Consider the following 15,251-nt stretch of genomic DNA (forward strand, 5'->3'; position numbering starts at 1 on the left):
GTCATTAGGGTTACTGATTTCAGCTCTTATGAGCTTATTGTTATTCAGCTCAGAGAAGCTTACCATTTTACAGCTCGTATGATCATACATGTACATGAATTGACGGATTACAGTTTACTACACCTCATGTGTACTACCCGCGTATCCAACGATATTCTAAATGGTTCAACGAGCACAGTTCTGTTACGAGTTTATATGAGTTCGATACGAACTAGTACAGGTATTTACATGAATTACATGGAAATGGTTTGTATATGATATATGGATACATGGTTAGATGTTACATGTATACGGAATTTGAATAGTTGTTGAACTCATACATGATTCTCGGTTTTTATATGAATTACATGGCTAACATGGTTGATGAATATGTGTTAGGCTTTTGGCCAAATTAAGTTGAGATATGCTGTAACACCCCATACCCGAGTCCGTTACCGGAGTCGAACACAAGGTGCACACAGACTTAGCTTAATTGTTTTCACAGTCCATAAAAAAAATTTTCCAGACTAGCTGGTTACTGCATCACTGTCGCTTTAAAAATCATATCTTGAGTTTTCAAGCTCAAAAATCAGTTTCGTAATTTTTCCCTGAAACTAGACTCATAAGTCCATCAACATAATTTTTTCTAGAATTTTTGGTCAGGCCAATTAGTACAGTTTATTAGTTAAAGTCTCCCCTATTGCAGGGACCGACTGCACTGACCTTCGTGCATTACGAATTGGATATCTCCCTGTACAGGGCTTCAATACTGATGCCGTTTGTTTCTATAGAAACTAGACTCAGATAGTAATCTATACATATATGGAATGACTCCTAATTATCTCTGGTTAATTTACAATGAATTTCCAAAGTCGGAACAGGGGATCCAGAAACCGTTCTGGCCCTGTTTCACGAGAACTTTAATATCTCTTAATATATAACTCATATGACCGTTTCGTTTCTTCTATATGAAATTAGATTCATCAAGGTTCATTTACATAATTTATTCACTATGTAATACCATTCCTACTATTTTTAGTGATTTTTCACATCCACATCACTGCTGCTGTCAGCATCTGCCTTTAAGGTAGGCTTGACCTATGTCATGGTTTCCATGATTCAATTGGCCCCTTTTGCATACATAGCACAAGGTGTGATCATGATTAACCATTCCAATGGCTAATCGTTTCAAAACAATTCCATACCTCATAATGATCAACATACAAACGATTATAGTACTATGCTAGAAACGATATAAGCCATTTTCGCATGGCTATCCGAATTTACACAAAACCGAAAGGTATATAACCTACAACAAAAGGGTAGTCCTATACATGCCATTTCAAAGTTCAACCAAAATTGTACCAAAATGGGGGCTTTGATAGTGTGGATGACTTCGACTTCAATGATCCCGAATCCGATAGCTAACGAGCAAAATCTATAAAAGCAGAGAAAGAGAGAAAACGGAGTAAGCATTTAATGCTTAGTAAGTTTTAAGCAAAACAAAGTGTTCTCAATCACTATCATTGGTCATTCATATCAACTGTTCGATGAAGTTAATCCAGGGCTTCATCTCGATCTATAATATCATTAAACGCAACACTTGGCTGCCACATAAATACTTTCGAATAATAATGACCTAGATGGTCAAATATTTCCCAAGCACATTCTTCATCGATTTTCAACTTCAATAATCCTTTCCACTTGTTCATAATCACATCCATGCTTTTAAGTATTTCAACATGACAAGTACTAAATTACCATAGGCACATAAAGAACCAAACATATTCCTTATCACATATCGTAAGCTTACAAATCATAATCCTTACCTTGTACTGGCACATCTAGCTCAACCCAACCCATACTCAAATCATAGGCTTTTGGGCAGAATATGCACTAATACATAAGAATATTTCATCGCATACTTTACTATACAACATACCATTACCAATTAGATCATTCTCATATTTGGAGTTATAATATTAATCACATTTACCTACCTCTTTGATACTGATAATTCACCTCGAAATCACCCCACCGATGGGTAAGTAATACGTACCTGAACATCTTAAATACATAATACTTATTTGATGGTAACTTAATGCAGATACTCAATATCAAAGTCTTACTTGAATCCTAGCCTTTAGCCGTCGGGTCTTTAAAGCTCGGATCTAGTACGAGCACGAAGCCTACGGACATTAATCAGGATAATATTCTCGCATAAAGCCTGCGGGGTTTTAACCCGGATATAGTACTGACACAAATGCCCCTCGGGACTTATCACATTTATACACTTTCATATTCATCGCATTGGCCATTCGGCCTTATCACTTATATACACTTTGACATTCATCACATCGGCCATTCGGCCTTATCACATATATACATCTCATACATGTTTCATACTAGCCATTTGGCTTTACCACACATATATCACATACATATTTCACACTAGCCATTTGGCTTTACCACACATATATCACATACATATTTCACACTAGCCATTTGGCTTTACCACACATATATATATTTAACTTGTATATCAATTTCAGCAATGGCTTATAAGCAACTCAAATGGTTTTATTAAGGTTTACAACAAAATCCCAAATTCAGCACAAGCTGTTTTTCCTGAGCAACAGTCATTAAATTATTCATAAATAGAGCTACGAAACTCCAAATGAAGTACCGTTAATTTTCCCTGAATATAGACTCGTATATCTTCCATCTATAAATTTTTCAGAATTTTTTGTTTGGCCAATCAATACCAGATTTTTCTTAAAGTTTCCCCTGTTTCACTGTTTGACTAACCTGACCAGTCTTCACTACGAATCAAAATTTTCATTGTACAGAATTCAAAGTATGTTCTATTTGATTTCATTTGAAACTAGACTCATTAAGGAGTCTAAGCATATAAATTTTATCTTGTAACCATTTTTGTACAAATTATAGTGATTTTCTCAAAACAGAACAGGGGATTTCGGTGTCATTCTGACCCTGTCCCACACAACTTTAAATATCTCTTTATAGGAAATTTCTTTGCTTCCACGGTCTCTTTTATAGGAAACTAGACCAACTAAGCTTTGATTACATATTTTATTCAGCCTATAATTCCACACAAACAATTTATAGTGATTTTCTAAAATCACGTTACTGCTGCTGTCCCAAGCAAACTATTACATTTTGCTCTTAAATTTCCAAGTCCAAACACTTATGAACTTACCATTTGAGTTTAAGACATATCATGGCCACATCATATCTTATTAAATCAACTCATTATGTCCTAATATGATTGAATTTACTCAACGTTTAATACTTAAAACTTACCTCGGAGTGGTCGATGATTAGATGTCCACGGCTATTCGCTTACTCTCTTTTCCCTATCCGACTTTGATCCTCTTTGCTCTTAAGCTTAAGTAAAACAATAGATTTGCTTAAGTACTTAACTAATATTATTCACTTAACAATCACATATCATTTAATCTTTATCTCAATACCAAACCGAGTTATGAGATCATACACCACACCATCAATTGAAGGTTAATTCATGGTAACATTAGTATTGAAAGGTTGCGTTGTGGGCAGCCTAAGAGGACCCGCAACACTTGGCTTAATTGCTGTAATATATCACATTCGGAGGCTGATTCGGACAGCATTAATAGTACAACATTTAGACAGCATGAACAGGGCAGCAATTAACGATACCAACAAGGTAAAATTCGGACAGCAATTTAACGGTTTCAACAATTATCAAACACAAGAAAATAAAAGTTCAAGGAAAACTCACCAAGATTCCCAACACCGATTCCACCTATTCAATTTGCTCTTTCCTTGTCTACTACCACCTTCTCCTACCTTGTTAGCTAAATACAATCAACCCCAAAGTTACAAAAATAGATTATAACAACACAAGCATTCACTAGATTCTTTTAACACAAGTGAGAAACTCTTCATCTACTAGACATGCAACATTTGCAACTAGAAAAGAGAATCTTCTCTTCTCCCACATATTCGTCAAGCTCAAATCAACAATGCAACCAGAATTTGTCAACGAAAAGCTATGGGCAAGGGAGAGTTTAGAAGAGTTACCCTTCTACTTGAAAATTTTAACTTCTAAGCAAACAAATTCCATGGTTTTCCACTACATGCAGTGCCCTCTCCTTTCTAGCTTCATTCCTTTCTTCTTCTTTTCATTTCAGCTAAGAAGAACCGATTTCTTCTTTTCTTTTGCTTCTCAAGTCACGGCAATGGGGGGAACATGGATGAGACAACCTTTTTTTTTTTTCTCATCACCTCCCTTTTCATTTCTTTATTACTAACCCTTTATTTTATTCTTTCTCCCTAACACACTAACACAACATGTTTCCAACATGTTTCACCCCATAACATTTTGTCCCTCTCATGCTCATGGCCACCACTACCAAATTAGGGAGAAATTGACATGCAAGTCCCCCTTTTATTTCATGCACTAATAGATCCTTATATTTTGACCTATCACATTTCAAAAGTGTCGCACATAAGTCCTATTGACTAAATTCACATGCAATTTACTAAATCAAAGCTTAAAACTTTCACACATTCGTATTCACATATAATAGTCATAAAATATGACGGCTAATTATTTTTATGACTCGATTTTGTGGTCCCGAAACCACTTTTCGACTAGGGTCAAATTAGGAGTGTCACAACTCTCCCTCCTTTAGGGATTTTCGTCCCTAAAATTTCTACCGATGCATAGTTTAGGATAACGTCCTCTTATTGAATTATATTCATATGAGCATTTCTACAAGTATGCACATATATCTCATTTTCTTGATTTCATAAGCAATAATCACTTAATTTAATTCACAAATGCATTTCAAACACATATTAAGCACATATTAACATGTATAATTCACATCATCAACCCACATATTTGTAACCCACATTTTCATTCATGTATAAGCTGTAACCTGACCGAAAGTATAAATATACTCAAACATCCCAATAAATATCCTTTATAACTCCATCGTATCTCAATATTCAACTTAACTTATTTCCAACAGAAAATTCAACTTCCACACACCTGAACATTTAATTCATTCAGCACATACTAACATACCTCATTGCTGGAATTTTTGCAAGCGTATTAACTGAAATTTTTACAGCAAGATTGCTCATTTCCGAATCACGTACCTTCGGGATTTAACCGGATATAGCGACTCGCTCGATTGTCTTCGGGACATAGCCCGGTTATAGTGATTCGCACAATTGCCTTCGAGAATTAGCCCGGATTTAGTAACTCGCACAAAAGCCTTCGGGACTTAGCCCGGATACCATTTGAATAACCAAGCACATATATCAACAAATCAATACACATTCTTATTACATTCTCATTACCAAAGCTCAAACACAAGACACTTATCATATTTACAATTTCGGCTCAATAGCCACACACCAAGAGCATGATTTCGATTTGCTTAAAACATGATCTAATCAAATCATAATTTAAGCTCTATTTACTCAAGAACTTACTTCACATTACCAACCCTTATGTTCATACACAAAGATCAACTTAGCCAAAGGCCTAGGTAGCTCGTTTATCAACTGAAATAATACTTACTTGTAAGGGCTCAACTAATTCAAGCACATATGGCTCTTACAATGCCATATCCTAGATATGGTCTTACATATTCTCACATATCGAGCCGATGCCATGTCCCAGGCATGGCCTTACACATTATCTCAAATCAAAGCCTTCGTCCTAGACGAGGTCTTACATGAATTCCACTTCACACACTTAGTGCTCTTATTCATTCGTTATTACACATTGAAATGACTTACCCAAGTCTATAAACATCACGTATGTACACTTTTAAACATATCGTCTCATATAAATTTGAATTCAGATAATAATGAACACTTAAACTTTGCTCAATTTACCAAGCACAAAGCCTACTAGGCACGGAGGCCGAATACACGCCACCAAAGATGATTGCTCTTGGGACCTAGCCGGATACATCACTAGCACGAATGCTCCTCGGAACTTAGTCTGGATACATCACTAGCACGAATGCTCTTCGGAACTTAGTCCGGATACGTCACTAGCATGAATGCTCTTCGGAACTTAGCCCGGATATATCACTAGCACAAATGCTCTTTGGAACTTAGCCCGGATATATCACTAGCACGAATGCTCTTCGGAACTTAGCCCGGATACGTCACTAGCATGAATGCTCTTCGGGACTTAGCCCGGATATATCACTAGCACGAATGCTCTTCGGGACTTAGCCCGGGTCATCGTCGAGACCTTTAGCTCGGATGAAATCTCCACACAAAGCCAGCGAATTTTAATCCGGACATAATCTTTGTACCTAGCCATCGGGTCTTTACCCGACATAATCTCTTCATACAATCAATGGGTCTTTAAACTCGGATTCACATCATGAGTCTCATACATATTTATTCACATGTTATCATGTTTCACATGGCACAAATCACATTTATAATTTAATCAATTCATTCACATGTAAACATATAACATGATTCTTGACTTTAAGTCGTAAATATCATTCAAATCTAATACATGTATGCTTCTTTTACTAAACTTTCAGCTCAATAAGTAATCACACAAAAGCATATATCCCCAATCTCTTCCTTTGTTCATTTCTCTAATAACCTTATTATGATAAGGACAATGGGACATCATTCATCTATCATACATGTATATCATGGCATTTTAAATTAAATACCAAATTCACTTACTCAAAACGTACTTATGTTATACCCTTCTTAATATTGACACATCATAAGCATGTCTCAGTCCTCTCAATACCATCTGCTACAGCTCGATCGGGATCGGAATTCATTACAATAAATAAACACATTTTCAATTGTCAGAAATCACCACACTATCAAATAATCACATAATGGCATGTATAGCTAGACCCAAACGTATTACGGTAGTCCTAGAATCGACTAAACCGTAGCTCTGATACCAATAAAATTGTAACACCCCGTACCCAAGTCCGTTACCGGAGTCGAACACAAGGTGCACACAGACTTAGCTTAATTGTTTTCACAGTCCATAAAAAAAATTTTCCAGACTAGCTGGTTACTGCATCACTGTCGCTTTAAAAATCATATCTTGAGTTTTAAAGCTCGAAAATCAGTTTCGTAATTTTTCCCTGATACTAGACTCATAAGTCCATCAATATATTTTTTTCTAGAATTTTTGGTCGGGCCAATTAGTACAGTTTATTAGTTAAAGTCTCCCCTGTTGCAGGGACTGACTGCACTGACCTTCGTGCATTACGAATTGGATATCTCCCTGTACAGGGATTCAATACTGATGCCGTTTGTTTCTATAGAAACTAGACTCAGAGAGGAATCTATACATATATGGCATGACTCCTAATTATCTCTGGTTAATTTACAATAAATTTCCAAATTCGGAACAGGGGATCCAGAAACCGTTCTGGCCCTGTTTCACGAGAACTTTAATATCTCTTAATATATAACTCATATGACCGTTTCGTTTCTTCTATATGAAAGTAGATTCATCAAGGTTCATTTACATAATTTATTCACTATTTAATACCATTACTACTATTTTTAGTGGTTTTTCACATCCACACCACTGCTGCTGTCAGCATCTGCCTTTAAGGTAGGCTTGACCTATTTCATGGTTTCCATGATTCAATTGGCCCCTTTTGCATACATAGCACAAGGCGTGATCATGATTAACCATTCCAATGGCTAATCGTTTCAAAACAATTCCATACCTCATAATGATCAACATACAAACGATTATAGTACTATGCTAGAAACGTATATAAGCCATTTTCGCATGGCTATCCGAATTTACACAAAACCGATAGGTACATAACCTACAACAAAAGGGTAGTCCTATACATGCCATTTCAAAGTTCAACCAAAATTGTACCAAAATGGGGGCTTTGATAGTGTGGATGACTTCGACTTCAATGATCCCGAATCCGATAGCTAACGAGCAAAATCTATAAAACAGAGAAAGAGAGAAAACGGAGTAAGCATTTAATGCTTAGTAAGTTTTAAGCAAAACAAAGTGTTCTCAATCACTATCATTGGTCATTCATATCAACTGTTCGATGAAGTTAATCCAGGCTTCATCTCGATCTATAATATCATTAAACGCAACACTTGGCTGCCACATAAATACTTTCGAATAATAATGACCTAGATGGTCAAATATTTCCCAAGCACATTCTTCATCGATTTTCAACTTCAATAATCCTTTCCACTTGTTCATAATCACATCCATGCTTTTAAGTATTTCAACATGACAAGTACTAAATTACCATAGGCACATAAAGAACCAAACATATTCCTTATCACATATCGTAAGCTTACAAATCATAATCCTTACCTTGTAATGGCACATCTAGCTCAACCCAACCCATACTCAAATCGAGGCTTTTGGGCGTAATATGCACTAATACATAAGAATATTTCATCGCATACTTTACTATACAACATACCATTACCAATTAGATCATTCTCATATTTGGAGTTATAATATTAGTCACATTTACCTACCTCTTTGATACTGATAATTCACCTCGAAATCACCCCACCGATGGGTAAGTAATACGATACTGAACATCTTAAATACATAATACTTATTTGATGGTAACTTAATGCGATACTCAATATCAAAGTCTTACTTGAATCCTAGCCTTTAGCCATCGGGTCTTTAAAGCTCGGATCTAGTACGAGCACGAAGCCTAACGGACATTAATCAGATAATATTCTCGCATAAAGCCTGCGGGGTTTTAACCCGGATATAGTACTGACACAAATGCCCCTCGGGACTTATCACATTTATACACTTTCATATTCATCGCATTGGCCATTCGGCCTTATCACTTATATACACTTTGACATTCATCACATCGCCATTCGGCCTTATCACATATATACATCTCATACATGTTTCATACTAGCCATTTGGCTTTACCACACATATATCTCATACATATTTCACACTAGCCATTTGGCTTTACCACACATATATCACATACATATTTCACACTAGCCATTTGGCTTTACCACACATATATCACATACATATTTCACACTAGCCATTTGGCTTTACCACACATATATATATTTAACTTGTATATCAATTTCAGCAATGGCTTATAAGCAACTCAAATGGTTTTATTAAGGTTTACAACAAAATCCCAAATTCAGCACAAGCTGTTTTTCCTGAGCAACAGTCATTAAATTATTCATAAATGGAGCTACGAAACTCCAAATGAAGTGCCGTTAATTTTCCTAAATATAGACTCGTATATCTTCCATCTATAAATTTTTCAGAATTTTTGTTTGGCCAATCAATACCAGATTTTTCTTAAAGTTTCCCTGTTTCACTGTTTGACTAACCTGACCAGTCTTCACTACGAATCAAAATTTTCATTGTACAGAATTCAAAGTATGTTCTATTTGATTTCATTTGAAACTAGACTCATTAAGTAGTCTAAGCATATAAATTTTATCTTGTAACCATTTTTGTACAAATTATAGTGATTTTCTCAAAACAGAACAGGGATTTCGGTGTCATTCTGACCCTGTCCCACACAACTTTAAATATCTCTTTATAGGAAATTTCTTTGCTTCCACGGTCTCTTTTATAGGAAACTAGACCAACTAAGCTTTGATTACATATTTTATTCAGCCTATAATTCCACATAAACAATTTATAGTGATTTTCTAAAATCACGTTACTGCTGCTGTCCCAAGCAAACTATTACATTTTGCTCTTAAATTTCCAAGTCCAAACACTTATGAACTTACCATTTGAGTTTAAGACATATCATGGCCACATCATATCTTATTAAATCAACTTATTATGTCCTAATATGATTGAATTTACTCAACGTTTAATACTTAAAACTTACCTCGGGAGTGGTCGACGATTAGATGTCCACGGCTATTCGTTTACTCTCTTTTCCCCTATCCGACTTTGATCCTCTTTGCTCTTAAGCTTAAGTAAAACAATAGATTTGCTTAAGTACTTAACTAATATTATTCACTTAAGAATCACATATCATTTAATCTTTATCTCAATACCAAACCGAGTTATGAGATCATACACCACACCATCAATTGAAGGTTAATTCATGGTAACATTAGTATTGAAAGGTTGTGTTGTGGGCAGCCTAAGAGGACCTGCAACACTTGGCTTAATCTCTGTAATATATCACATTCGGAGGCTGATTCGGACAGCATTAATAGTACAACATTTAGACAGCATGAACAGGGCAGCAATTAACGATACCAACAAGGTAAAATTCGGACAGCAATTTAACGGTTTCAACAATTATCAAACACAAGAAAATAAAAGTTCAAGGAAAACTCACCAAGGTTCCCAACACCGATTCCACCTATTCAATTTGCTCTTTCCTTGTCTACTACCACCTTCTCCTACCTTGTTAGCTAAATACAATCAACCCCAAAGTTACAAAAATAGATTATAACAACACAAGCATTCACTAGATTCTTTTAACACAAGTGAGAAACTCTTCATCTACTAGACATGCAACATTTTCAACTAGAAAAGAGAATCTTCTCTTCTCCCACATATTCACAAGCTCAAATCAACAATGCAACCAGAATTTGTCAACGAAAAGCTATGGGCAAGGGAGAGTTTAGAAGAGTTACCCTTCTACTTGAAAATTTTAACTTCTAAGCAAACAAATTCCATGGTTTTCCACTACATGCAGCTGCCCTCTCCTTTCTAGCTTCATTCCTTTCTTCTTCTTTTCATTTCAGCTAAGAAGAACCGATTTCTTCTTTTCTTTTGCTTCTCAAGTCACGGCAATGGGGGGAACATGGATGAGACAACCTTTTTTTTTTTTCTCATCACCCTCCTTTTCATTTCTTTATTACTAACCCTTTATTTTATTCTTTCTCCCTAACACACTAACACAACATGTTTCCAACATGTTTCACCCCATAACATTTTGTCCCTCTCATGCTCATGGTCGGCCACTACCAAATTAGGGGAAATTGACATGCAAGTCCCCCTTTTATTTCATGCACTAATAGATCCTTATATTTTGACCTATCACATTTCAAAAGTGTCGCACATAAGTCCTATTGACTAAATTCACATGCAATTTACTAAATCAAAGCTTAAAACTTTCACACATTCGTATTCACATATAATAGTCATAAAATATGACGGCTAATTATTTTTATGACTCGATTTTGTGGTCCCGAAACCACTTTTCGACTAGGGTCAAATTAGGGGTGTCACATATGCTTTGGTTTACTTACCTTAAATGTGATTAAAATGGTCAGTTAAATTCTCTATTATATGAACTTACTAAGCTTAAATGCTTACTCTGTATTATTTTCCGTGTATTATAGTGATTCGGAAGCTCATTTGGTTTGGAAGCTTTTTGGAGCTATATCACACTATCTATCGCCATTTTTGGTACATTCAATTATTTAATTTCGGTTATAATGGCATGTATAGGTTAATTTGGCCAATGATGGCATATAAGTGTTTTGTTGAGATTGGCCAATTATTTGGCTTGTGTTTGGTATATTTTGATGTATATTTATATGTGGCCTTATCATATTTGATGTGTGTTTGATATGGTAGAGTTATGGAAAGTAAAATGTGGTTTGAATATACATATAAGATATGTTATATACCTTGGGGTGATTTAGTACTTTGTTATGGAAAATTTATAGGTATAGTGATGTTAGTTAGAATGGTATATTTGGTACCATTTGGAAATATTGGTATGTTTTGGTAAATAAGTTAATTGACATGAAATGATGCAAAATGATTTACCTTGCGAATTGGTATTTTTGGTGCCAAATAGTTGAGCTTAATAAGTGACCTACATGATAGGTTTTGGGTACAATGATGCATACATGTATTTGGTCATTTAGGTAAGTTTGGATACATGGTTGACATGTTTTTAAGTTGTCATTTGATGTGCCTAAGGGCATATTGGTTGTATGTGATTTTAGTACATGTTTAAAGCTTGTTTATTCTTGTTTTGGATGCTTAATTATAGCTAGCATATATGTAACAGCTCGATTTTGGGTCTAGTCGAAACAGTGGTTTCGGGACCACAAATCTGACATAGAAAAATGTGTTTTTATTATATTTTTATGGTCTACATTTTTATGGAATTATTTTATAAAAATTTCGTTCAAAATTTTTGACGTTTGGGCACTCAATTTAGTTAAAATGACTAAATTGTAAAAAGTGAAAAAGTTGAGTTCTACATATTAGATGTGTCCAATTGTTATGAAATTTTAAATTGGAGGTCCTTATATGGTAATTAGACCATTGGTTAAGTTGGTGGACAAAAATGGACATGGTTAGGCATGTTTCCAAAGTTTTTCATTAAGGGCATTTTGGTCATTTAGTTATTAAAATGAATTAAAAACAAAATTAAAAGCCAATTTTTGTCCATCTTCAACCCTTTGACCGAATTTCACATGAGGAAGACATAGCTTGGGTTTTTCAAACTTCCAAGCTCGATTACCAAGAAAGACGTGGAATCAACCTTGATCGGGGGAAAGAAAAAATTGTGGACTAAATTGCAAAATTTCTATATTTTGCACCTAGGTAAGTTTGTATGTAAATAATATTTTGATTTTTTTATGTTATTATATTTTGTTACTATATGAGATGTGGCTGCCTATAGAATGATCAATTGATATAAACTACGAATTGGGATTGACTAAGAACGAGTTAGTAAAATGTTGAAAAGTGAAGAATTTCCCGATTGAACCTTCAGAATAGAAGAGATAAGAATGATCCATTGTGAGAACACATGTGTAGTACAATGTGCAGGCTACTATGTGTTTAAGACAGTTTTAGGTCATATGCATAGTACTAAGTGCAGGCTACTACGTGTACCAGATTGTTAGGTCGCATGTGTAGCACTAAGTGCAAGCTACTATGCGTACTCGATAGTTTCGATCACGTGTGTAGTACTCTACTACGTGTATCAGATGGTTAGGTCACGTGCGTAGTACTAAGTGTAGGCTACTACGTGTACCGGATTGATAGGTCACATGTGTAGTACTAAGTGCAGGCTACTATGCGTACCTGTTCACTTCGATCACGTGTGTAGTACTAAGTGCAGGATACTACGTGTATCAGATCGATAAGTCACATGTGTAGTACTAAGTGTATGCTACTACGTGTACCAGATTGATAGTTCGCATGTGTAGTACTAAGTGCAGGCTACTATGCGTACCAGAGAGCTTCAGTTACAAGGGTGGTATATGCACAAGCCACCGGGTATCTATTATTATTCCGATGAGTTCAACGAGAAATTTACTAAGTTAAAATACATATGTACATGACTATATGATGAATAAGTACAGGTATATCGATGTGAAAAGTTGTGAGCAATGTGCTCGATAGTTGAGTGAATCTTTTGGTAAGATAGAATGGAGTAAGTGAAATTATGTAAAAATGAAATTTTGTAATAAAACAGTTTTAGACAGCAGCAGTTGTGTGACTTTGAAAAATCACCAAAAATGATAAAAATTGAGTTAGAGGTTGAATAAGATATGAAATTAAATCTTAATGAGTTTATTTTCTCATAAAAGGAACAATGAAGGCAAAAGAATTTCATATTCTATGATAATTGGATTTTTATGAGACAGGGTCAGAATGATTTTAGAATCCCCTATTTTGATTTGCGCAAATCATTAAAAATTGTAAAAAAATAATTATGGGTCATAATTTGCATGCTTAAAATCCTTAATGAGTCTATTTTCAAGAGGAATTGACAAAGGACAGTATCCGAGATCTGTACCATGAGATAAATAACTTTTAGTAAAGAAAGATCAGAACTATCAGACAGTGAAACAGGGGTATATTTAATGAATAAATTGTACTAATTGGCTAAACCAAAAATTATTAAAATTTTATGGTAATAATATATGTGAGTCTCATTTCTGGGAAAATTAGAGGTTCTTAATTTGGAGTCTTGTACCATGAGATAAATAATTTTTAGTGAAGAGAGGTCGAAACTGTTGGACAGTGAAATAGAGGCAAATTTAATCAATAAACTGTACTAATTGGCTAAACCAAAAATTCTGAAAATTTTATGGTAAGAATATATGTGAGTCTAGTTTCTGGGAAAATTAGCGGATCTTAATTTGGAGTTCCGTAGCTCCAGCTATAAATAATTTAGTGACTGTGACTCAAGAAAATAGCTTAACTTGAAAATGAGTAATTGTACAATTATGATTGTTTTACCTTGATAATCATGTTGACAAATTGTTTATTATTTACGTACTTACTTGCTAACCTTTATGCTTACTCTCTTTCCTTTCCTTTGTCTTGTAGTGTCACCAAGCCAGCTCAGGGTTCGAAGATCGTTAGAGATCCATTCACACTATCAACACTCTTTTGGTATTTTGAAAACAATATTTTGGATTATGGCATGTATAGAGGACTTAGTTATTTTGTTTTATGTCATAATTAATCTGGCCTAAAATGTTAGCCTTCAGTATTTGATAGCTCATTTTGTATATGACGATTGATATTAATTAATATCGTTCAAGCTATAAGGTATGAGGATGCATGATTAAGTATGAAATTTGAATTATTTTAACTTGGATATATAAAAAAAAATCTACGTCATGGTTTCGTACGATTGCATGTGTTATGTTTCGGTAATGTCTAGTACCTTATTCCAGCGTAGAACACGAGTAAGGGGAGTTACAATATATGTGCATTTTTGGGAGTAGGTTGATGTCATTTTTGGGTGAGAAATGTGGCTTGGAAAATGGCCTATTCTCATCCATATGGGCGTGTGTCTCAACCATGTGTGACACACTGCCGTGTGTCCCCTGTATCTTTTAAACAATGCAAGTCAGTATGCTCACACAGCCTGGCACACGAGAGTGTGGCTTGGCCGTGTGACCCAAGTCAGTGAGTTACACGGGCACGAACACGGGCTAGGACACGACCATGTGTCCCTATTTCGAATGCCCACATGGCTTAAGACACAGGTGTGTATCTTGGCAGTGTGACCCCTGCAGTTTTGAAAATTTTATAAGTTTTTGAATAATTCTCTGAACTTTCGGTTTAGTCCCAATTTGTTTCTAAGGTGTATTTTTGGCCTCGAGGACTTGCATTAGGAACAATATGCATGATTATGATTGGTTTCTGACATGAATGCTATATGTTATGAAATGTTTGAATTTTATCTCTGTTTAAATTGTAAACTTCAATAATACTCCGTAACCCTGTTCCAGTGACG

At 35.2% G+C, this 15,251-nt stretch overlaps 1 long non-coding RNA gene across 1 annotated transcript; it reads right to left on the reverse strand.

The window, feature by feature from the left end:
• Positions 1–7,688: 7,688 nt before the first annotated feature.
• On the reverse strand, positions 7,689–9,983 carry LOC128296382 (uncharacterized). Its single transcript, XR_008286998.1, has 2 exons — positions 9,897–9,983; positions 7,689–7,973 (listed from the first exon to the last, which is right to left on the reverse strand). It is a non-coding gene; the product is annotated as an uncharacterized LOC128296382 (long non-coding RNA).
• Between the last annotated feature and the right edge of the window lie 5,268 nt (positions 9,984–15,251).

Source organism: Gossypium arboreum, chromosome 8, assembly GCF_025698485.1.
Source record: "Gossypium arboreum isolate Shixiya-1 chromosome 8, ASM2569848v2, whole genome shotgun sequence".
Taxonomy (NCBI): Eukaryota; Viridiplantae; Streptophyta; class Magnoliopsida; order Malvales; family Malvaceae; genus Gossypium; species Gossypium arboreum.